This window comes from Lutra lutra, chromosome 12 (assembly GCF_902655055.1).
Source record: "Lutra lutra chromosome 12, mLutLut1.2, whole genome shotgun sequence".
Lineage (NCBI taxonomy): Eukaryota > Metazoa > Chordata > Mammalia > Carnivora > Mustelidae > Lutra > Lutra lutra.
Genome location: NC_062289.1, coordinates 74128766 through 74155245, shown reverse-complemented (window position 1 = coordinate 74155245; position 26480 = coordinate 74128766). Strand labels below are relative to the sequence as shown.

At 38.9% G+C, this 26480-nt stretch overlaps 1 protein-coding gene and 1 pseudogene across 6 annotated transcripts in view; both read right to left on the bottom strand.

The window, feature by feature from the left end:
• The window catches only part of TTC28 (tetratricopeptide repeat domain 28), a 638777-nt gene that overhangs the window by 230127 nt on the left and 382170 nt on the right, over positions 1-26480 (bottom strand). The gene's annotated exons all lie outside the window — the stretch shown is intronic.
• On the bottom strand, positions 21462-22050 carry LOC125082316 (40S ribosomal protein S24-like; annotated as a pseudogene).

The window sequence follows — 26480 nt, the reverse complement described above, 5'->3', positions numbered from 1 at the left end:
GCAGATACGTGAAATAAAGGCCTATATAATGTGGTAAGTGCTTTAATACAGGAGCTAAGGAAACTCTAAGAGAAAATCATCGTATCTGAGTCTGGCTTTTGAACACCAGGCAAGAAAAAGAGCCTAGAGTCCTAGTTCTAATTTTTAATTCCAAATGCCTGCCGAGGTCAAATGCATAGCTTGTATCTGTAACTCTTCTAACTCCTCCTAGAATCACAAGATAAATCCAATACAAGAGGGGCTGGTGTCTGTAGATCACAGCTGGGAACAGCTCCGAGTTCTGTTTGGTTTACAGGTCCTGTGGGGGGTCGTGGAATGTTAGCAGTTTACACATGGCTGATGGGGGAGAGGCTATACAAGAGCCTTCAGGAGCTCAGCTCTAACAGCCCAGGCATGGCCATTAGGAAAGTCCATGAAAATAAATGTCTGGAAGGAAGATATTTGTTGTTCCAAGGAATATAAGACGTCAACCATCAGGTCATTTACCCTTCTCACCATACATTAATTCCAGCTTTGATAATAGCAGAGAAACAATGAAAAATTTTGGTTTAATTTATTTATATAGAACTTAAAATATCAATCAATAGCTTGAAATTTTAAGGGAAGTATTTTTTTTTTTTTGTCTGTGTTTTTTTGTTGGTTTTTTTTCTGATTTGGTACAAGGCTTAAATATTTATTCCAGACTTACATACCTATGGGCCACAGTCGTTCTCAGTAGTGCTAAGAAAGTACCCAGCAGAGACCTGGGAGCCATGGATAATTTTTTCAAGTGTGGACCTATAGCCATGTAAGTCAAGTATAAATTTTCTTACATCAGACAATCCAATGATGGGGAATGCTAGCCCACAAGTCCTTTTTAAAGGAAACTGCTTCTTCATCCCAGCCCCTGTTGAGAGCCACAGCTGGCTACGTTGAGTACCACAGTATTTCAACCACCCATCATAGCTGGTTGAACTGAAAGACAGCCAGTCAGCTGGAAGACCAACGACCTGGTTTGGGGTCTGGAATGGGAAAAAAAAAAGAAGAAAGAAAAAAAAAAAAAAAAAGAGTTCTAACCAATTGGATTAACCCACTTTCAGGAATTTAAACTCATAAATATTAAGAGAATGAGGCAGTTAAGAGCAAAACTAAAGCTGAAAAGGACACCTAAAAAGAGAGGCCTCATGAGGCAGCTTTGGGGGCTGGGACACTCATGGCAAGGCCAGAAGATGAGGGAATGGCTCTCAGAGAGCAGCAGAGACCTCAACAGAGAAACCCTGATGGGCTCATGGGGTAAAGCCAGTGAAAGCTGGTGGTCCTTAATGGAGTTTCTAGTCCAGTGTACATGTATCCTCACACTAAACTCCCATTTTCTTTTTTTTTGTTTTTTAAACTCCCATTTTCTTAATGTGCTTTTCACAGATTTCTGTTTCTTGAAACTAAAAATACACAAGTACAATCTTCATTTTATAAGTGAAAAAACTGAGACTTGGTGTAATTAAATAAAGTTGCGTAGCAGGGCTAAGACTGATTCCTGTATGTGTCTCAGGACAGAAAAGTATTGTGAACACATTAAATAATTTGACTAATGTATCTTGCAGATTTAGGACTAAATTGTTTTTTCTTTCCTTTATTTAGAGTTCTTTTGATGATATTATACTGTTTATATAGTATTTTCAAGTTTATATATAAATTTTATTTATATTTCCTATATCATATTATGAATATCAATAATATGATATTATTTAAGCATTAAAATTCTGGATTTTTTTTTCTAGTGATAATTTTGCAGAAAAATCAACTACATTGGTATTAAGAGTAATCTAAAGTGCTCCCAAGCAATTTATATTTGAGTGTTGGATATTTTTTCATACTTCACTGCTTTTAAATAGCACCACATATATCACATAATTATGCTCATAGTTTAATTATTTTAATTTTCCTTCATTATAAGAACATGTCTTTACACCTCAATGACACGCACACATTTTTGTTAATGTACACACTCTTCTAGAATACTGCCAAGTTATTGAACATGTGAGTATTTTTCTATTATATAACTGGTAAAATAGTGAAAAATAAAATGATGATAAAAAAAAAAAACCAATCCAGGGGTTGATTCCCTTGTTGCACATATATATTCCAAGTACCCTTCAGACATTAAAAATTCACCAGCAATACATTACACCATTCAAAGTCATGTGTCGTATTTGTTACAAGAGCACAAGGGGCCATAACTAATGTGCATTCTACAGCCTAATACATCACTGGCTAAACGACAATGGAGGAATTTACTAAAATTGTTAGGGAAAGGGGAATTCACCAGGACCCGAAACTCCACGTTCTATTATACTAGCCTCATCTTCTAACTTAAAGACCTTACAGAATTAAGGAGAGGCTGAGATCCCCTGAAGTATTTATCCATACCTAGTGAAACAAAGGGGTAAATAAAATCCTTGAACACTAAAAGGAACACTGCTAGGAAGACACTGTATTTTACTTCTAAGTTAGACCTACAATGCTGAATTGTTCCAGTGGGGTTGAGAACTTACACATAATAAGCTCTTAAAACATGCTCACTGATAGGCAATCAGCCAATGATAAGCTCCAACTTAAGTTGTGATCTTTTACATTATATTCAAGGAAAGGGCTAATATGTATTACGAGTGCTTCTGCTCTGAGTCATTTTTGATACACAGTATGATGAGGTTTGAGGCAAACAATATTAGAAAAGGAAAGACTGAGGTGGTTAATCTAGTCCACTCATATGGCAGATGGGAGGTCAAACCCCGAGAGGTGAAACAACTTTTCCATAGGCACAAAAGGTGTCATGTCAAAGCCACCACCAGTTCCCGGAATCACTTTCTCTTAGTCCAGACTTTACTGTTCCTCCAGTTTTTCTCATGCTATCTCATCGGTATATATATATTTTTTATTTTTTCCATCCTAAAATAGGCAAGACCAAGAGACCAGGAAAAGAAGTGACATTTGCTATCTGGATCTACTTCTTTACTTAGCTCCATATAGGAAAGCAGCTTCTCCCCCACAGAAACTCCATGATAATCAGTGGCAAAGTTAATGGTCTCTAAATCTCAGGGTTGTTCTTTCCATTAATAATTTCTTATTTTTAAGATGAAACACTAATTTAAGTGAGGCTCTAACTAAAGTAAGGTAAGAGTGGGTTATTTATTTAAACATGGGCTTTCAAGCTATAAAGGAAGACTAGCCCCATCATATATGAAGAGACACCAAAAGTCTCTAGGATGAAACGATGTCGTCATGGTACCCGAACAGACAAAGTGAACAATGGAACACAATATGAAGTCAGAATGGATAAAGTACATCAGGAAATTTAGAATATGATAACAGTAGCATCTCAAGGCACCGAGGCAGAAATGGATTTTTAATAAATGTTGATGGGGAAAACTGAATAGTTTTTGGAAAAAAGATAAAACCAGATGCATACCTCAGACCATACACAAGAATTAACTCAAAATGGATCACAGATAAAAATGCAAAAGCCAAAACCTCTGATTGTTTCATTGTTAACTTGAACTACATTTCCTGGAATCCCCTTCCTCGCATGGCTTCAGGTTAGAGTACACCACAAACTACTGTTCTCAGAGAGGCTTCCGGTCAGGTACGGGGGCGAATAGGTAGAGAGTTACCTCGTATATTCCAGCATGTCCTCCTCCATTGTTCCCCTAACCGCAGCTGGCCAACGGCAGTAGTGACACAATGGCAGCGGCTTCCCCACAGACCCCTCCATGAACTTTCCCTTCACAATCCCACTTCAGCAGCTGAACATGCTCAGCCTCTGAGATTCCTTTGCAAGCTCCAGCTTGTCCACTGTGCCAGTGCTTGAGGAGGAAAGATTAGTGACTTTTCCACTGATCCGTCAAACCCCCCTATGTGGACTTTCATTTCCTTAGCTACACCCCCATTTGTGTAAGATCTAATTCCTATATTAAATCCTTTATCCCCTAACACTCACAGTGGATTTGCCTGCATGACTGATATAACCATTGGTCTTGGAAGTGGAGTTCTAAGGTAACAGAATGAAAGCAAATCTAGAATTGGTTCTCTTTTCTGATGACACTTAGAGGTATTAGTGATCCTGTCACCAGGGTTAAATGGGATATTGCCAAATGTCCCCTTTGTGGTTGGGGGGGGTTGGTGGTGGAGGAGTACCTCCAGTTGAGAACAATGAAATGCTCCAGGCCAATAACTAGTCTCAAGGATTGGCAGCTTCAGGGGTGACCTATGAGGAGGAAACAAACACCAGCAGAATTATGAGATTTTGTAGTTCATACCAATGGAAACCCAAGGACTGTATTTGAGGACTGTATTTGATGCTACATTGAAAGGAATATAATGAAGGACAAATTTATTCGTAGAAGTTCACTGAGCTCAGGTAACCGGAAGTGGCTCTAACAATTTGAATGATTGACAAAAACCTGGAACTTCCATCTCTCCTTTGTTCCTTTCCCCCCCTCTTTTACCCTGCCTTCTTCTGGATCAACTGAGCAGTTTTTAGGATTTCATTTTTAACCCCCATACCTCTCTCTCTCTCTCTTTCTCTCAGCGGCTGCTCTTATAGCCCTCTTCAACTGGGATTATGACAGAATTAAGCCCCTAATGCCCTAAGGTATCCACTATGTGTAATGATTTAACTCTTCTATGCATTGTAGAGTGGTACTAATTACATTCCATCTTTAGGAGAATTGAGACAACAGTCACTCAGATCATTTTCTGTGTTCTGTAGTTGAGATGTGGAACTCCAGTTGAGAAAGGCTGCTAGGGTTTCCAGTATGCATCTTTAACTTTTTTGCCGCCTACCTTTAAATAACAGTACACTGCTTCATGTATAATGGAAGGACTTTACACCAGCCTCATGTCCTCCAAGCTATTATAATAACACATTTTACTTCACCATGTTATAAGCCCCGTAACACATTACTATTATTTCTGCTTTACACAGTAAATTATCTTTAAACAAATGGAAAATATGAGGGGGAAATGGCATTTACATGTATCCATATATGTACCCACATACTTGCATTTTAAGCTCTTTCCTTTGTGTAGAGCTGAGGTTCTCTTTGGAATCATTTTCCTCTCACCTGAAAAGATTCTTTTAATGGTATCTGAAACGTCTGCTGACAACAATATTTTTCAGCTTTTGTTTGTCTGAAAATGTCTTTATTTCATCTTCACTTCTGAAGTATATTATGGCTCCTTAAAGAAGTCTAGGGTGACTGCTTTTTTCTTTTAATACTTCAGAGACGTCATTCCATTGTTGTTGGGATTTTTTATTTTTTTTTGGCTTGTATTGCTTCTGAAGAGAAGTTAGAAATCATTTCATCTTTGTTCCCCAGTACGTAATGTCTTTTTTCTCTGTGCTCTTCAGACATTCTCTTTATCATGTGTTTTCAACAGTTTGGTTGTAGTGTGCCTCGGTGTGGGTTTACTTTCATGTTCATCCTGTATGGACAGGGTTCACTGAGCTCCATGGTTGTATAATTTTCATACTATTAGGAAATTCCTTGGTCATTATTTCTTCAATACTTGTATGCTCTATTTCAGGAATTCAATTACACATGTGGCAGAACATTTAAAATATCCAGAGGACCACTGAGGCTCTATGCATTTTCCTAGCCCATTTTTCCTTTTCTTCAGTTTGGATTAATTCTCTTGTTCCACATTTAGGTTCTTTGATCTTTTCTTTAGCTGTGTCTACTCTGTTATTAAGCCCATCCAGTAATTTTTCATTTTTTGTATTGTATTCTCCCAATCTAGAAGTTTCATTTGGTTCTTTTGATAGCTTCCATTTCTCCCTTCATTATATCAAATGATCTCTTTTAAAGCCTTGAACATGTTTATTATTTTTTATTTTTAAAGTATAGTTGGCCTACTACATTAGTCTCAGGTGTATAACATAGTGATTTGACAGTTATATACAGTGTGAAATGCTCATCATGATAAGTGTAAGCACCCTTTGTCACTATACAAAGTTATTACAATATTATGGACTATATTCCCTATGCCATACTTTCATCCCATGACTTGCATATTTTATAACTGGAGGTTTATACCTCTTAAATCCCCTTCACCTATTCTTCCCATTTCCTCCATCCTATTTCCCTCTATCAATCATCAGTTGAAATCCTTGAACATACTTATAATACCTGTTGTAAAGTACTTGCCTGTTAATTCCATCATGTGCATCACTTATTCACGGATTCGTTTATTTCAAGACTTCTTTGGAAGTCTGTTAGAGTGCATCCAGCAGTGCCTTTACCAAGGATGTTTAGTCCTACTTCTGGTCTTTTTAGGCTCTCTACTAAATTCTGTGGCTTTTCAACAAGGCCTTTCCAGTCTGGCTCTGTGGTAGTTCTGGCAGTTTATCGACACAGATCCCAAGTAGTTGTTTTTGTCCCAGGAGTTACTTTTGTCTGACGTCATGGAAACTGATCTTATGCAAATATAGCTTAGGACACATCCAAAGACCCAGAAGATCCATATAGCCTCTTGATTTCTGGAAGTCGTTCTCTTTTCATCCTTTCCTGTTGCTGCTCCACAAATTCCAGATATTCCAGACTCCGAAGACTATGATCTATTTTTCTTCCATTCAGTGAGACCACTGGGCGCCATCAGGGTTCCACTCCCTGCACCACAACTGGTTAAGTGGCTCTAGGTAGAACCAGGGTAATTTAAGACTCAATTCTCTATTTCCTCTTTCTTAGGGATCGCAGTCCTGAACTGTTTGTTTAATGTCTGAAAATGGTTTTTTTCATGGGTATTAGCCAGAGTTATAGATTTTTTTATAGTGGAAGGACTAATCCAATCCTAGTTATTCCATTATGACCAAAGGAGAATTTTTATCCTTTTTCTTTCCTTCTTGCCTCGCAATTTCCCATCTAACACAGTGCTGTTCAATAGAACCTTCTACAATGAAAGAAATATTCTATAATCTCTTCTGTTCAATATGGTAGCCAACAGCCACATGTGGCTATTGAGAAGTTAAAATGTGGCTAGTGACTTCTGGTTTCAGAGTAAAAATGTAGAAAACTGGAAAGAGCATCACTCCATCTTAAAGCAAGAAAAAACTGGACAAAGTACAAATCAGTGTCTTGAACTGAGCGGACAATGGAGGTCACAGGGCAGAGAACTAACCTAAAATCTAGATACAAGTAACTTCAGAAACAGGACTGAGCATTTGCTACCTGAGACATATGCGGTCAAACACCATAAAACCAATAAGAAAACTAAACTAAAAAATGTCAACAAATTGCTAAAGGCTTAATATGGTCTAGCATAATAACATAAAGCTCCTGGAAAATTTCAGCAGAGAGGGGTTTCTCCTCCAGTTACTCTACCAGGTTCTCACAGGGAAGAAGAAGAAAATAGGAATGGGACCCTAAAAAAAGGAATGAAGATGGCAGGCATAGTCTTATGATGCCGAGGACCTAAAGCCTCCAAGGGTCCCCTTGCCTGAGACCCTCTCCTGAAGGGAATGCCTTGAAGAAACTAATCTTCCTAAGGCCTATCCCCACCCCAGGCCCTCACCACATCTCACTGGTTATACATCACAGTTTCTCATCTTTGGTATTATCAATATTTGGAGATAAATAATATTGTGGGGGGCTGTCCTGCGTATTGTAGGATGTTTATTTTTAGCAACATCCCTGAACTCTATTTATTACATGACAGAAATAAATGAAGCTAACTGTATTTCAGATGACTTATATAATTATACTAAAGAATGGGAACTAACCCAAGGAACTTGTGAATCAAGCTCTTGAACTTTTGATTATGTACCCTCACATAAAGACAAAACCAGACATAAACAAACACTGAATCCAATTAGGGAGTTTGTTTTTCATAATGATGTGAATTAGTACTTCTGAAACAAATTTTGTATATGGAAGGACTGAGAACATACATTGAGGATAACAGAAGTTGGGTTTCTCACTCCTGAATAAAATGGTTATAAATATGGAAAGAGGAAAGACTAGAATGAACATTCTTATGATTTAGACTGGAATTGGAGGTATTTGCAGGGAGTCATGATTTTTAATACATGATTTTTAATACAGTTAAATGTAGAAATAGCTATAGACGTATATGTATGTATTATGTATATATTTATATACAAATGTATGTGCATGTGTAACATATGTATTTCTGATATGATCTACACAAAGATATATAGAGACATAGAGATAATATATATACAACTAGTTTTCCCCATTTAGTTTACAGAGAGGAATATTGTTAACTCATTAGTAATGAGCACACCTGTAGTTGAGATCTGAATGTCTAAAAACCATTCCCTTCTAAAAGGAACAAGGGATAGTTGGGGAAATGGCTGATTCTGACACTTGGACAGGAAAAGCAGATTATGAGCCTGAAATGTCTCGTTGTACCAGAAAGTAAAGAAATGCTCAAAGAATAATGGAGAATGTCAAAAGGCTACAGGAATCAGGTTAAAAGGGCTCCCAAGTCTGGGACAACTTGAGCATCAAATCAAATTAAATAAAAATAGAAACAGGTTTTTTAACCCATTTAATGAAATACAAATAAAATGAGCATCCATGAAACCATGCTAATATAAATGAATAAATAAAGGGTAGAAAAGGGAAAGCTCTTCTTTCTGATAAAATGCCAACAAAGAAAAATAAAAGGGATAAACAGGAAATATATGTAATCTAGTCTCAAAATGTATCCCCACAAATTACTTAGAAATTACAAAGAAAAAAGTAACTGCACAGTACAGAAACCTGGCAGACCCCCACTGAAAGAAGTGATGAAAATTCACCTGCCTAGGAAGGAGGCCTCCAAAACCATGTGGCCCCTGAGGGTGCACTGAGAAAAGTCAGCATCACTTCCGTGGGATTCCTGTCCCCCAAATGTATAACTGGAATCTAATTGAGGACACATCAGACAAACCCAAATTCTAAATTTGGGGGTTTCATCAAACCCAACGTGGGGAATTCTACAAAAGAAATAGCCCACACTCTTCAAAAGTGTGAAGGTCATGAAAGACAAAGTAAGACTGAGAAACTATTCAGACTAAAGGAGGATTAAGGAGACATGAAAAGTAAATGCAATGTATAATCCTGGATTGGATCCTAGACCAGGAAACAACCAGGTAGGAAGTTACTGGGACAACTGACAACATTTGAGTAAGAGCTGTGGATTTAATAATAGTATTGAATTGACATAAATTCCTGACTTTGATAATTGTGCTATGGTTAGGAAGGAAGGAAGGATGTAAGGAAGGAAGGAAGGAGGGAGGGAGGGTGGGTCCTTATTTGCAGTAAATACAAATTGAAAAGTTTAAGGATAAAAGGCAAGTTTTCATAATTTGCTCTCAAAATATTCAAGATGGGGTACCCAGGTGGCTCAGTCTGTTAAGCGTCTGAGTCTTGGTTTTGGCTCAAGTCATGATCTCATGGGTCCTGAGATAGAGCCCCATTTCTCTTGAAGATTCTCTCCCTCTGCCTCTCCACCGACTCATACAAGTGTACACCCTCTCTCTCCAAAATAAGGAAATAAATCTTTTTTTTTAAAGACTCAAGATAAAAAAATATGAAGAGAGAGAAAACACAATAAAGAAAGTCAATATAATGATTGAACTGTGGTAGGAGGAACACAAGAGTTCCTTGTACTACTTTCTCTTTTTTAAGAGTTTTTAAAAATTTTTCCAGAACAATTAACATGCAGTGTTATTTTAGTTTCAGGTGAACAATATAGTGATTCAAAAGTTGTATCCCTTCCTCAGTGCTCATCATGATAAGTGTACTCTTTGTACTATTCTTACAACTTTTTTGTGAGTTTGGTATTATATAAAAACAGAAAGCTAAAAAAAAATGTGCTTCCTCTCCTCTCATGTTTCAGACACAGGACTTAAAGCAGTTGGGTTATAACAATGTAAGAAAGTGATCGTGAAACCAGAGAAAGGAACTAAAACAATCAAAGGAGTGGGATGTAGCACATGGTTATATACTAAAAAGACCAGGCTCTTTTGTAAGTCAAAAAATAAAAAAAAATAAGCAAGAATATGAATGAAGCATTTATAATCATAAACAGGATGGCTGAAACAGATTCATTAAACAGAACACTATAAATACCAAAAGCTTAAAAGTGGCACTTTGAAGAAAGGAAGCATAAATAAAATGGCATAGAAGAAACTATTTTTAGGGATTTTTCCTACAAACACACAGATTATCCCCTGTTATCTGTTCCCTCCATTGAACACGCTGTCCAGTGCCAAGCACACCAACCACTTGGGACTGCCGTCTACTCTCCAGTATTCCCTGGCACCTTGAACTTCTCCTAATGGAACAGTACGTTTACCGAGAGTCTGCTATGACTGCTCCCAAACCAGTGTGTCACATTTAATTGTTACAGGAATTATAGAAGGTAAATCAATTAACTATTAGCACAAAAACAAAGCTCTTATTTCCCCTCCCCAAAAAACACTGAATTCTTTCTTTTTTTAAAGATTTTACTTTTAAGTCATCTCTACACCCAACGTAGAGCTCGAACTCACAACCCTGAGATCAAGAGTCGCATGTTCCACCGACTCGGCCAGCCAGGCACCCCAACAATGAATTGTTTAGAAAGACAATGAATTTGTGGTGAATCCAATGCAGGTCCAATAACTATCAATTTCTTTAAATCATAAAAATCTAAAGAGCTTCTGCACCCAGGTTTTTTTGTAAACGATGCACTCAATTCTTTCATGTCTTTGAAGAAACTGAACTTGTAAATGAATACAGTTTATGTAAGAACAAGTCTGCTGAAATCTAAGGCCCAAATTAAAAGAAAAGACCTTGGTTCTACACCTTAAAGTTGTTGGGTGTTTTTTCATGCTTGTTTTAGTTGAAATAACATGCCTGGATATGTACATATCCTTGCTATGATTTCTATTCTAAATGATTTTTCCCATTAGCCAATCAGTTACTACTGTTGCCTAGTTTTGGTTAAGTTTCAACTTTATTTAATGCCTAAGACTAATAACCTGTAAAGGCAGGAGTAATAGTAACAGATTCATATAGTAACAGACAGAAAATTGGGCAACCATGCTCTAAGACAACTTCTTGAGCTATGGTTCATAGGCTGGCCCTGATCTACAAACTGTTTATAACTGGTCTGCAATGAGATAAGCACAGAAATTGAGAGTAAGTATAGAAACATTTTTATCAAATTGATATATCTATTTAATTTAATTTAAAAATTATGGCTTGTATATCTATCTTTTAAAAAATTTATTTTGGGGTGCCTAGATGGCTCAGTCTGTTAAGCATCTGCCTTTGGCTCAGGTCATGATTCCAGGGTCTGGGAATCAAGTTCCACATTGGGTTTCCGGTTCGGAGGACTGCTTCCCCTCTCCTTCTGTCCCTCCCCCGACTCATGTTGCATGCTCTCTCTCTCTCAAATAAAAATCTTTTTTAAAAATGTATTTCATTTTTGCTTTTTTTTTGTATTTTACAATATGTCAATTTGTGATGGATTGTTTTTTGTTTTTTATTTTTCAGTCATCTCTACACCCAAGGTGGGCTTGAACCCAAATCCAGAGATCAAGAATCTCACACTCCACTGGTTGAGTCAGCCAGGAGCCCTGTGATGGGTTGTTAATTTAAGACTGATCCTGGGCGCCTGGGTGGCTCAGTGGGTTAAGCTTCTGCCTTCGTCTCAGGTCATGATCTCGGGGTCCTGGGATTGAGTCCGGCATCGGGCTCTCTGCTCGGCAGGAAGCTTGCTTCCTCCTTTCTCTCTCTCTCTGCCTGCCTCTCTGCCTACTTGTGATCTCTCTCTGTCAAATAAATAAATAAAATCTTAAGAAAAAAAAAAAAAAGACTAATCCTTAGCCACAGAATTTGAAAAGCCCTGCCCTAATGCAGGGCAAGCTTTGATGCTCCTATCATGACTACAGACTATAAACAACTATAGAGCCAGGCAAAGTAAGATCTGAGCTGGCAGGGAAATTCTTGGAGTTTTAGGCTTGAATTACAGGAAACAGGGAACAGATATCCTCTGTCCGCCCACCTCACTACTTTAGTGACCTCACAAGCTAGCTGGAGAGGACTGGAGGCCAGGCAAAGTGAGAGTATCCTCTGGTACAGACAAGATAAGCAGGCTAAGATAACGGTGAAGAGCAGGGGGCCTAAGGGAGGTTCAGATAAGGACAGAGGAATAAATGCAGAATAACTTTTCCCCCAAATTCCCTGAACCGAGACAGTTTATCAAATCAGTCAACAAATACTGAGTTCCCATAATACTACAGGCACTGGATATACATAATGAGCAACATAAAGAGAAATCTTTGCCTTGTGGAGCTTATATCATAAAGGCGAGAAAAAGACAATAAGGAAACTGAACTAATACACATATTTATTTTTCAGAATCTAAGACATCATTGATTATTAGAGGTATCCCAATTTCAGAGATGTCAAAGTGTGAAACATATATATATTTGCCAAGAAGCAATAAACATGGCAGTAAGTTAGATGGTGCTAAGTTCTGAGGAGAAAATAAAGCAGGGAGGGAGGACAGGCAGGAGAAAAGCCTGGAGGGGGTAAGAGAGTGAGCTAAGTGGATAGCTGGGAGAAAAACAAAGGGAAAACACAAAGGCTAGATGGAGATCAGCCACTGCTTTACCATGCAGAACGCTTTCACGAGGATGATGTGGATCCACTCTGAGAAATCTTTTGCTCCCACATTTACAGGTAACCTTTGCTTCCTTTCAACTATAGGAGATTTTACTGAGAAATAATCTATCTCAGTGTTTTAAATCAAAAGGCAGGCAAAGAATTATTTATCTAGAGAGAAAAAAGACACATAAACACACCACTACACCTAAGTCAGGAAACAGACAGATCCGTGCTACTGAATGATTTAACTGATCGCAAGACTGTCCTCTTGCTAGCAGGGTATCAAGAAGGCAAATAAAAATCTGAAAAAGCTTTAGGAGAGAAACCTAAAGCTCTACAGTTTCCCCCCAAGTACTGGCTGCCTGCTCTGAATTCTCAGCACCCCTGCTTCCAGGGGCTCTTGATACATTATTCAATGTTTTTAATTCACGACAAATTACATCTAAATTTCCTCCCTCATGTTCATTTATGGGACATTTTTATCTTGTCATCTTTTTTCATGTACCGTGCAAGCAAGAAGAGAACATCCAGCACAACATACCCTTCAGAAACAAGCTAATGGCACAATTTGGTGTCAATTTCACAGCTCAGTGAAGTGAAAGTGATCTAGCTGGCCATCCACATACACCTAGGAGGAGGTCTACTGAGAGTGCCCAGCCTTGATGTTACTGTGTCATGCCTACAAGCAAGATAAGTTCAAGCGGAGACATTATGTATTAAGAGAGAGAGAGCAGTTATCATTCAGATGCCCTTACAGCTTGTTAGAACAGAATGGAGAGAGAGAGAAAGCAGGCCAGACCTTCATTTTTATACCGTGGAAAGTTGTTTTTCAGAAGTCATGCTTACATTCACAAATGGCTGGGAACAGTAGCTTCCCTTTTGGGTTTTGCTAACATTTAGAGGCAGAAATTTCCTTTAGCAGATACATGAAAACTGTGTAACAGTTTTAACAGTTCTCCATGCGTCATGATCGGGGGAAAGAAATATCACAGACTTCCAACTATTTTTAATATAAAACCAAAATGCAGCAGGAAGATTACATACCTTCTATTATTAACAATTACAGTAATACCAATACTATCATTTATTAATGCACATAATGATACCATTTCATCCTTAGGCCACTTCTGTAAAGGGATACATATTAATGATTTCCCTATTTTATAGATAAGAAAGTAAATCTGAGGTGATATAGTTAATAAATGATATAGTCAAAATTTAAACCCTGTTTTTAGTGGAAGGATTAGACTAGCTAGTCTCCAAGGCTCTTTCCTGATTTTTAACATTTTGTGATTCCTCAAGGAGCTAATCTTGTCGCTTTGCATATAATACCTTATATTGCTACTTACTTGTCTCATGTGTCAGTATTTTATACCCCACACAGACCCTAGCAGAGTTGTATGTGGTAATGATCGCAGTGACCTAGTATTTGTCAACTTTATATGTATAAGTTAACTCACTGAATCCTCACACCAACCTAAGACATAGGAACTATCCCCATCTTCAAACAAGAAAACTAAGACTCAAAAGGGCTGAAGCGCAGGCCAATCATAATCTAGTAAGTGGTGAGCTCCACTCTTACCCCAGATCCCAGCCTTCAAAGCTCCTCTTACTCCCATTGTGCTATGTGGCCTCCTGGAGGAATGGTAAGGAGAGGGAAGACCAAGGAAAGCAAACGAGTAAAAATAGTAAGACAGGGGACGCCTGGGTGGCTCAGTTGGTTGGACGACTGCTTTCGGCTCAGGTCATGATCCCGGAGTCCTGGGATCGAGTCCCGCATCGGGATCCCAGCTCCACGGGGAGTCTGCTTCTCCTTCTGACCTTCTCCTCACTCATGCTCTCTCTCATTGCCTCTCTCTCTCACTCAAATAAATAAATAAAATCTTTAAAAAAAAAATAGTAAGACAGAAAAAAAGGGCAGGGATAGAGTAAATCCAAACAACCATGTGTCCATCCCAGCACCTGGCTGGGAAAATGCCTTTCTTGAAAGTAAACAGCATGCAAACACACATTGAAACCATGAGAAACTACCAGAGCTCTCGCTGAGGACAAGATCTGTCCGACTCTGGACAGCTATGCCAAATAAAACAGAAAAATGATTAAGATCAAGATATGAGGCGCTCTTTCTAAGAGACTACTTTCCTGCTAACTGTAAACAATAGACAATATGGCTGCTGGGTGCCTCATGGGCCCACAAGAGACAACACTCAATAAAGAGTGTCTCCAGTGACAACACTCACGAAGGAAAACAGACTGTACACTTTGTGTATCTGCGCTCTTCAATCAAGGAAAATTGAAGGAGTCACACTGCCGGCCAGTTCTTCAGTATGAACTTTCTCATGATGTGGGTGTGCGAGGCACTGGGATAAGGGATATAATGAGAATCATATGTGATTGTGACTGAGTGAAGCCCAGAGTTGCTTACAAGGCAGCCCAATTGAGTTCAAGAATCACTAGCGGCTGCCTTGGTGCTGCTCCAGACACTGGGCTGGGCACCTAAAGGTGGCTGAGAAAAGGAATGCAAGCCCGCCTGCTAGCCACTCGCACCAGGAGACGGGGACAGAAACACTGTTTCAATACAGAGAGAGAAGAGCTCCCTATAACAGATGACATCTCCCCATTTTCTGAGCAAAAGGGGGAAAAGGATGCCAAACCCAGGCTGGGAGAAGAGAAATGGGGAAGGCTTGCTGGGGGAAATGATACCTGACCTAAGTCTTATAAAATGCGAATACCTTCACAAGGAGGAGAAAGGCCTTGTCAACAAAAGGCACAAGAAGCAGAGGTCAAGGGAAGGCTAAAAACGGTCTGATACTTGTGAATAGCTAACAGCGATTTAGTCTTCTAGAGGTAACAAAGGGGGTGCGGCTACAGAGAAGGCAGAACCTGGTCTTGAATGATTTTGACTATCATGAGTCATTGAAAGGTTGAAGCAAGGTAGACACATGGTCAGATTTGCATTTTAAAAACATTTCCCTGCTACAAGCACCTAATAAAATGTTTCTTATATGCAAATGAGTTTGGATATTCTCAAGAAATAATATCCTTGTATAATAAACATTCTAAAAGAACTAAGTCACACTGTTTGCTGCCTACTTGTAACAGGGCCTGAGCGCCAGTCAGTATCAGTAAGTGGCCTATGATAAATGACCCATTCAACTCTGTAGTAAGGCTGGGGACAGAGAGGGGTCTGAAGTGTCCCTAATGGAAACAGCATGTGTTCTTGTATTTGTATTCACTGAACACACTACATGTGGTGCCCACACATGGCTGAAAACCCCAGGAAACCTTAGAGCCCCCATCTATCTCCCTGACAGTTCTCACTGCAGCCAGCTTACAAACCAGGGGCCAGGCTGGGGGTTGAATTTACTTTAATCTCTACTCCTTTCTTAGGGTCTCATTCGCCATGGAAAAAATGAGACTTAATTCCAGAGGTGCTCTTTAATTAAGGAGGACATTAGAATTTGAAACAGAACACAATTCTCAACACTGCCAACTACAAAAATATTGTGCAAATGGCCAATATATACCCTACACCATATACACCACTCAAATAGGCAGGGGTTTTTTGGTTTTGTTTTTTCAGCTCAATAACTAGTAAAGAGGAAAGACTTGGAATAAGATCCCACTTTCTGGTTGCTGCTTTCTCCTTCATAATATACACCCAAGGAAGCCACACTAGAGCACGCCCTCCATTGATGTTTACTTCGGGAAAAAGAAAGGATTCTGACCAAAGTACCTCATAAACCTATAGGGCTTCGAATCCAAGAGGTCAAGAATAAAGGTCCACACTCTCATTTCACATCAAGGTTCTCTTGCAGGTTGTTTCCTAATTCATTTCGCAATAATTCACTAGTCTAGCTTCTCCACTTTTCCACATAGTGGGAACAAACTGAAAACTTAAAGCAGTATGGGGTATTTAACACAGGGAGGATATACAGAACTATACAGACGGTTTTTCCTTTTATATTGTCTGTACCATGTGGGTAAATACGTCCTTCCAAACATAAATACTGTACAAGTTAATTAATAATAGGTAGGACTCACAGAATAACACTAATTCCTTAATGCCCCCAATTCTCCCATTTGCACTGTATGATATAATTCTTTGTATAGCCTAATAATCTATTCCCAGAAGAAAAACACAATATGACAAACTAAGTATCACAACTGGGGAAGTGAGAGTAACATGAAGATTTGAAAGCACAGTTCTTGAAATGAGACAAACCCAGGTTTCACATCCCAGCTCCACCACTCGGGAGCTCTAACCCTGAGTCTGCTCATTTGCAAAATGAGGACAAGAACAGTATCTGCCCCACTGGGTAGCTGTGAGGATTAAATAAGTGAATGCACAGAAAGTTTCTGCTTCAGTATCTGCCACATAGAAAATGTTCGATAACTGTAAGCTCTAATTATCTTTCTTGTCACTACTTCTCAAAGGGTAGCAAGGTGACTCACCATCCCTGCAGATCTTAGGAGTAGGTAGAACAGAATCTCCCACAGGTAATTTAAAAAAAAAAATACAATCTTCAAAATTAATTTTGAATTACACAAGTAGTACATGAAGACATTCTCCTTTGCCAGAGATAATTTAAGTGAATTCCTCCTTGGAGTCAGAGGGCTGAATGAGATAATGTCTTGTAATCTCTCGTAGCTCGAAGAACTGATGAATTTCCCAAGGACAAGGGCAAAAGGGCAGCACCTCCACCAGGACCCATAATGCAAGTGGGATTCAGCCAAGCTTCACTTCCCCCTGCAGCAGGGTTGTGTGCCCTCTATGGCCGCCTTGAGCTCTCCCTGAGATGGGCAGCCCCTTAATGGTAAACACATTGTCCAGCAAAATGAGAGGATGGATGTGTTTCCAGCTCAGGAAACTTAATAAAAATTCTTTATCTATTTTATTGAAAACTCAGTTCTGAGACATTACCTCAGAGGTCAGGCCTGAAGACCAGCCACTCACTCACTATTTCATGTAGAGACCAATTCACTGTTCCTCAGAGCAGCATCTTTGAGATTTCATTTCTCTTGTTGTGATTAAAATGAGGACTCTCAGCCACTTAAATATAACATTTCAATTAACATTCAACTAAGAAGTTAATTCTACACATAAGAGAGGTGTCTAATGTAAGTAACTGGCAAATCATGGTCCTGGAAGACAGTCGTGAGATTCATAAACCATTTTCAATATTTCCAAGGCCTCTAGGAAACTGTAAAGTGTGCAATCTAACTAAAATGTCACATTTCTTTGGTGTGCCTAGAATTCCATCAGCACAGTACCGTCACGATGATATTCATACTGATCATTTCAGTGTGATGTTTTTCTTTTTAATGTCTTAGAGGACATACAGAGAAAAGACTATACAGGTGTTTCTTGTTTTATTTATTCATTTATTATATTTCAAAATTCAAAACTCCACTTCACTCTTAAGATTTCAAGCTCAGTTTTCTGATTATTCTCTTTCTACTCTCACATTTAAAGAGAAACTGTTTTAAATTCACTTACATGCTTTAAATTACATTTATAAATTTAATATATTCAGTTCTCTTTTGAAGTTCTCTAGTTATCTGACAGAGAAAGAATGTAGGTAATTCTTTTCTTCTTAAAGATTTTATTTACATACTTACTTATTTGAGAGAGAGAGTGTGAGCGGGGGGAAGGGATGGGGAGAGGAAAGGGGTATAATTTCAAGCAGACTCTGTGCTGAGCTCAAGCAGACTCTGTGCTGAGCAGAGTCTGACTCAGGGCTTAATCTCACAACCCTGAGATCATGACTTAAACTAAAATCAAGAATCAGACAGTCAACTGACCGAGCCACCCAGGGACCCCATAGATAATTCATATAAGTAAATGTTCAAATATGATAATTCTTGGGCTCTCTAATATTCCAATATTGTTTACAAACTTAGGCATTCTAATTCAAAATCACAAGTCTAATCAATTATTCAGAGACATATATTAAGAATCCCAAGGCCGACCCATTAATCTAATAAGCCAAATTCTTTTAAATTTTCAAAGTATATATTCAGTAACACAAGAATATTAGTATTTGAATTTGAATCACATCTATATTTCAATACATAATTCTAAAAAGATGCTTACTCACTAAGGAAATGATTATGCCCTCCCAAACAGTATTAAGGCTTATCTTGGGAAGCAATGTTGGGGGTTAAGTTAGCTGCTTGAGGCTGTCTGGTGATTGAGAGACTGGCTGGGATGGAAGCCTACAAAAGGAGACGTCAGGAGATTACTCCTACCCCCTGATGGCAGGGTAGGCCCCTCTCTGTGGCTGGCATGTAACAGACTACAGAAGCTAGAGAAGGAGGCAAGCCACTAGCCTAGGGCCTGAGTTTTCTAATTTTCAAATCATCACCTTTGTGGCTATGCCCTTGACAGGAAGTTGGAATCTGAGTATCACAAGGCAATATCTGACTCAGTGGTCAGAGCTTTCAAGAAACATGGCCATGACAGGTTTTGATTGCATTAATTTATAAATGGGAGACTGAACTCTTTATTATTTAGTACTGAGTTTGTGGGGTGCCTGGGTGGCTCAGTCAGTTAAGTGACTGCCTTCAGCTTAGGTCATGATCTCAGGGTTCTGGGATTAAGCCCTGCATCAGGCTTCCTGTTCAGTGGGAGTAACTTCTCCCTCTCTCTTTGCCCCTCCCCAGCCTCCCTCTCCCAAATAAATAAATAAAATCTTAAAAAAAAAAAAAAAAAGAAGTCCAACTTTTAAAATATGAGAGACTGGAAAGATGCACAGATGGGAACCACAAAAGGCTCTTTAGTAAGGGGAACTTCGGAAGCTATTGGTTTAGACAAAGAGTTGGCCAAATCCCACCCACCACCTATTTTTGTAAATGAAGTTTAATTGGAACACAGTCACACCCATTAGTTTGTCTATGGCTGATTTTGTGTTACTATGCAGAATTGGCCCAAAAAAACCTAGTCTTTTACTGAAAAAGTTGGCCAGCACCGAGTGTAGAGGAATAGCCACAGAACTGGAAATGAGAACTGGACTCCATACCTGACTCTGACACTGCTGGGAGAAACAAAAATATAATATGTATGAGTTATCAACTAAAAGGTAAAGCGATTCACAAATACACGGTGGCATATGATTATTAATTAATGGAATCATCTTAATCAATTTATTTAACCTATTTTGAGCTGTGTTTCACAGTCTAATGCAGGGAACCAATGATATGAAAACATGAGAAAGTGTATACTTTGAAACATTAAAAGGGCTATGAGATAGGTTACTTCTACTCCATATCCATTAAAAAATATCCTGAATCAGAAAGCCTCTCCCTTCCTCCCTCTCCCCGCCTCAGTATTTCATATTTCATATGATTAAAAGCAAAACAAACACAACAAGGCCATGAGCATTTATCCTACACTCCAAGACAACTGGTTATTAGCCACGTCAGCTAGCTGTAAGACATTCTCCACTCAGTCACTAACTTTTTTAGGAGAGGAAATTAAACTGTATTTATATGTAATGAGGACACAACTCAGAAATAGCCACAAAATTATTCAGTATCATAATTTGTGCATATGAATAACATGCTACGACCCTCTTTCCAGAAAAGCCCTGGGCCAATATGGAGTGATTCCACTGCTATCTTCTGCTCCAACTCGATTGATAAGGCAACTTCAACAGATTTTCAACAACTCCTGTCCCACTATCCAAGAGTAGTGACAGCCGTTGGTTAACATCAATGACAAATCCGTAACCAAAATAAAGAATAAAAGTCCAGTATAGGACCGTGAGAAATAAGATTGTGAAGTCTCCGATCACCCTTTTTAAACCGCTGCACCAGCTTTTACAGGCCTGAGTTGAGGATGGCTGCAAGATCAAGAAAGGAGGGGAAGAGGTGGATGATGGGGTATTTCTAAAAAACTGAAGCCAGATAGTTAAGCTGTAACTGCCACGATTAAACCCATAAATGCAAATGGTGTCTCATCTTCCTAGAAGCATTTATCTAAATGAAACAGCTGAAACCAGAGAGAAGCTGTTCATTTGCAATAAGTTGGATGCTGGGATCTTTTTTTCCCTCATTTCAGACTGCCAGGTTCATCTCCATTTAGCCCTGCTGGAGTCTTTGAAAGATGAGCACATTAGGGGAAAGATTCAGGTTTGTGTTCAAAGGCCACAAAAGACCTGGCACCATCCTCTGGCAGAAGCGGACTATGGGGACAGATGCGGTGGTTGTTAACTCGCCCAGCAAGCCCCAATCAATGTTCTGCCCCCTGCCCATCCCCCAACAGGAGTTATCAGTTACATAGTTGTTTTAGAAACATGACAAATTCATCACTAACAGTAGTAAGCCAAAGAACCGCATAATGTGGGTATAAAGATACCCAAATATACACCCTTCCTGTTAAATGCCGACAGGATTTAGGTACTCTAGTCCCTGCTCATTCCATAAACATAGTTTGTTCTTGCTATCGTTTTCTGAAAAAGTCCCACAATTTTAAAGACACCCACAAAAAGTTTACATGTCTACGTAAAAATTGTAAAAAAAACAAAGTAAAAAAAAAAACAATAAAATTCAGAGAATTGAAACAAAATATTAAATTAAAAGAAAATTAAATATTCCTGAGAAGGGAGTGTATATTTCTACTTCTGGGAAATTTTCTAAATATAACCTAAAGAAAAAACCACCATATAAAATATCTATATAATCAAATGACTTTTTATAGGAACACATTTCAGTAATGTAATGGAAACAACTGTTTTGACTTCCAACTACTTAAAGTAAATTTTGTTTTGCATGTTTCAAACTTAAGGGAAATAGTCATAGTATGGCATTTTCTGGAGCTTATTTTTTTTTTCACATTAACATTCTTAGTTTATTAATCCTCTCATGAAAAATCTGCACAATCACCACAGATAAAGCCACTGCAGCATCTTTACTCCTTCTGTTGTCCAATCTCCAGTTCACTTTTTGTCAGCACCAACATTGGCTTTCGCAGTCCCCCTGACTTTCTTCATTCTGTTCTTGCTTTCTTTTCGCTATTTTCTTGAGGTCTTTTTCTTCTCATACAGACCATGTCTTGCAAGTCTATGTTTGGGTTCATTTTTCTTTGCATAATCCAAGGAATCAGATATCATGCCAAAGCCAGTTGTCTTGCAACCACCAAAATGGGTTCTCAATCCAAATACAAATATGACATCTGGTGTGGTCTTGTACATTTTGGCTAGTTTTTCCTGAATTTCTGTCTTAGGTACCGTTGCCTTTCCAGGATGAAGGACATCAATAACCATTTGTTTGCACTGAAGTAGTCGGTCATGAACTTCCTGGTCCAGATTGTTACTGTGTCGTTCATGATGGCGGCCAAGCTCTGGAACTTAGTTTAGTAACAGATTGAATCTTCAGGTCAGATTTTATTCACATTCCAAACACCAAACCTGCAAGCTACCTAAATCACCACTAGGTAACAATACAATGTCTCTGCTAAGCAATGGCTTCTTGCTCCCTAGCGTCATCTCATACATTGCATATTGATTTGTTCACTTTATCCTGTGTGTGAATGGAAGCTCCATGGGGCAAGGACGTCATTGTCTTTGTCACTACTGTGACCTCAGCACTCAGCACACAATACCTGGCACATAGTAGGTAACCAATATATACTTGTTGTGTGAGTACATGAATGAACAATGAGGACCTTAACTCCATATGGTGGTAAGGGATAGAGGGGTGAGATCTAAGAGCTAAAACAGTAGTTCCTGGTATCTGGCTAGATGAGGCGTTTAGGGAGAAGGAGAGAAAGAATCTATGGTAAGAGGTCAGGTTTCCTGTTTGAATGACCAGGAAAACAGTGGCATCATTAAGTGGAATCAGAAATTTATGGAGAGAAGTGAGTTTTGAGGGGAAAGTAATGAGACCTGGTTTAAAAAAGCTTAGTTTGTGTATGTCTGGTAGGCCAGTGGGTATATGAGGAAAGGAAGGATAAGTCTGAAAATGCATTTTTGGTAATAGTTATAATGATGAAAATATATGTGATCATATAAAGGGAGAATGTAGAGAAAAACACAGTGAACAATAAAGTTGAAGAATATCAACATTTGGTGAGTATATCTGGGAAAGCCCAAGAATGAACTGAAAAAATTCAAAGTGCTAAAAGAATCAGGACAGAAAAGCCAAGCAAGGAAAGAGACTATCTCAAACAGAGTGCTCATTCAGGAATACTGAATGCGCAAAAAATGTCTGGTACGCTAAGAGGCTGAAAAGTATCCCTGGGATTTGATAAAATGACAATCACTCAAGAACCATTGAAAAAAAGGGGTTCGTATACTAAGGAAAGAAAAGACATGCTATAAAGAGTGGCTAAGCCTGGAAGTGGACTTCCTCCCATTAAAACACATAGAAATCTCAGATATAACCACATGTTAAAATCTCCCAAGTGCTAGAAACAGAGGGAATTCAAAACCAAAATATTAAATATGGGAGCCAATAGAGTGGTGGTTCAGGGGCCACCAAATGAGGAAGATTACCTGAATGGGGAGAAGAAAACCTGGCCATAGGTTCACAGAAGGCAGAGAACCAGAAATGATACCTTTGTATAAAACAAGGACCCTGGAACGGTTCTCCTCTAACCTCCGCCCCAGCAACTCCATGAAGAGGGGACTAGAAAACCTATCCCAGAAAGACTTAAGAAACCTTGTTATCTGTCTTGTTGTATACAAATATCATACCCAGTTAGAGATTAAAATCCTAGGACTATGCGATACACAGCTCTTTTTTTTTTTTTTTAAGATTTTATTTATTTATTTGACAGGCAGAGATCACAAGTAGGCAGAGAGGCAGGCTGAGAGAGAGAGAGGAAGAAGCAGGCTCCCTGCTGATGCAGGGCTCAATCCCAGAACCCTGGGATCATGACTTGAGCCGAAGGCAGAGGCTTAACCCACTGAGCCACCCAGGTGCCCCTGATACACAGCTCTTGAGTCTGAATTTAAACCTACCAAATTTGGGGGCACCTGGGTGGCTCAGTAGGCTAAATCCTCTGCCTTCCGCTCAGGTCATGATCCCGGGGTCCTGGGATTGAGCCCTGCATTAGGCTCTCTGCTCAGCAGGGAGCCTGCTTCCTCCTCTCTCTCTGCCTGTCTCTCTGCCTACTTGTGATCTCTGTCAAATAAAAACAAAAAACAAAAAACCTACCAAATTTTATGGAATCTCAAACCAAGAAATCCACATTAAGAATAAGTTCTAGGGGCACCTGGTGGCTGTCAGTTGTGTGTCTGGCCTCTGCTTGGGTCGTGATCCCAGGGTGCTGGGATGGAACCCCAAGTCAGACTCCCTCCTCAGAGAAAGCTTTTCCCTTTCCCTCTGCAATTCCCCTTGCCTGTGTCTGCTCTCTTATTTTGTCAAATAAATAAACAGAATCTTTAAAAAAAATAAGTAAATAAAAGAAAAGAACAAGTTCTAGACCAGGGAAACATCTTAGTTTCTTCAGCAGAAGCCAGTGCAAAGCCGATCTGCAGAAAGTCTTCCACAGTCACTCCTAATACAGATGATTGCACCATTTGAAAAAGGCACAGACCACACAAGAAAGACATTCTCCATGAGGACATCACAAGACACAATGAATTAAGAATCTGAACCCCTGATATGGGACATAATTTAACTGTGGTTGTCATTAGTGCTAATACCAAATATCTCCAGTCCTTTGCCTTCTAGGCATGAAATATCACAACTCTTAGCCCACTTGTAGGTGAGTAATATGTGTTAGTTCCAGTATAAGGCCCTCTTTTCACTCTCACGTGGTAACCAGTGATGCTCAAGATGGTGGCTGATCTTTCAGTGTGGGTCTCTGAGTGACTACAATAAACAGAGACTCTCTGATGACCTGCAAAGAACATACAGCATTTAAAAAAAAAAAAATGCACCTTTGTAGTACTAAACTACTAAGATCTGGGGGTTGGTTATGATTGTAGGATAATCTAGCCTGTCCTGTCTAAAGTGAGTTTGGTTTAGAAAAGTTTATAAAATAAATATTTCAACATGTTTAAAGAGTTTTGTTTTTTTTTAAAGAATGACTACAGAGTCAGAAAGTGTCAGTACTAGCTGTAGATTATGTTTTTGAGAAATATGGCCCACATTGGTGGTAAAGAAATAGCATAGTAGCTTAAAAGGGACACAAGGTCAAGGGAATTTTGTTCTAAAATAGAAGAGACTGAGGCACCTGGGTGGCTCAGTGGGTTAAGCCTCTGCCTTCGGCTCAGGTCATCATCCCAGGGTCCTAGGATTGAGCCCCACATCGGGCTCTCTGCTCAGCAGGGAGCCTGCTTCCCCCTCTCTCTCTGCCTGCCTCTCTACTTGTACACGCTCTCTGTCAAATAAAAAAATAAAATCTTTAAAAAAATAAAATAAAACAGAAGAGACTTGAAGATATTTGTAAGGATGATGGTGAGGAGAAAGAGGTTAACTAAGGGTTAAAGACAGAAAAGAAAAACTACATTATCACTTACTTAATTTACTAAGCCGTTTAAGCAAATGCTATAGAAATTCTTAGCTGATTCTTACCACCATTGTCCTCATAGAAAACTTACCTCTTTTCTTTCTACGAATTAAAAGCCACTGAATAAAAGGTCTCCAAAATTTTTCCCAAAGAATAAAATACTTGCCCTCCATACTCTTTTAGTTCTCCTATCTTCTACCTTCATTAGGAGAAGCCAAATATAATGTTATAAACATATTCTAGTTGGAATTATTTGGTGCCTTAAAGTGGTGGACATTACTTAGCAACTTGGGAGAAGCCAAATATAATGTTATAAACATATTCTAGTTGGAATTATTTGGTGCCTTAAAGTGGTGGACATTACTTAGCAACTCTGTTGTGACTGGTCTCTCAGAGCTTGGGCCCTGCTCCTGGTAATTTGTTCTTAAAACCGTGAACAAAAGGCTGAATGTGCACAGGTCACACAATGGAATTTCATGTTCTAAGGGAAATTCCTGTTCTACAGTTAGAAGTTCTTAGATGGGATCTTCAAAGATACATTTTCAGCATTTTATATATGTTCTTCAGTCTTATTCTTTTCCCTCACTTACCAGGAGAATTCAAAGAAACAGCCAAATGGAGGACAAAGACATATTATGTGGGGCAGGACCAATAATTCTCCATCTTTACCTCAACTGTATTAGTTTGTGAGACCTACAAATCCTTTTTTGTTAGTATTAGAACTTCGATATTTAAATTTCCCACTCATTTTTATGAAGGGTGAAAAGCAAAATATACAAATAATTACACAATTGCACTCACAACAAAGATGGCAATAAGACATCTGCAAAGTCTAACACTGCTGCCAATTCACAGCACAGCAACCACAACAACAACAGCAACAAAATGACTAACAATTTATAAAGGAGGAAACTCAAAGGCTAACAAGAATATCTGTAGGTGCTCAAATTCATTAGTAATGAAAGAAATGCAAATTAAAACAACAATGAGGAAGCATTTTATTCTTATTAGGTCACCAAAAATTAGAATGTTGAAGAATGCCAGGTCTCCGTTGAGATGTGGGACACAGGAACATATTTGTGGATGTATAGACTAATACATCTACTCCAACAAAGAATCTGGCCGTTTTGGATCAATCAAGTGTATGTATATCCTATGACCTCACACTTCGACCTCCGAGTATATGTTTCAAAGAAATTCTCATACAGGCCCAGAAAGGAACAAATACAAAGGGGATCTTCAAAGAACTGCTGTGGTGGGGGGAAGCTGAAGGCCACCTGGTTTTCCATTATTGGGGAGGAGTCAACTGGTAAAATGTGGTAGACGTGCACATATCATGGACATGCAACAGCTCTTCAGAAGCAATTTATTACTGCTGTAAT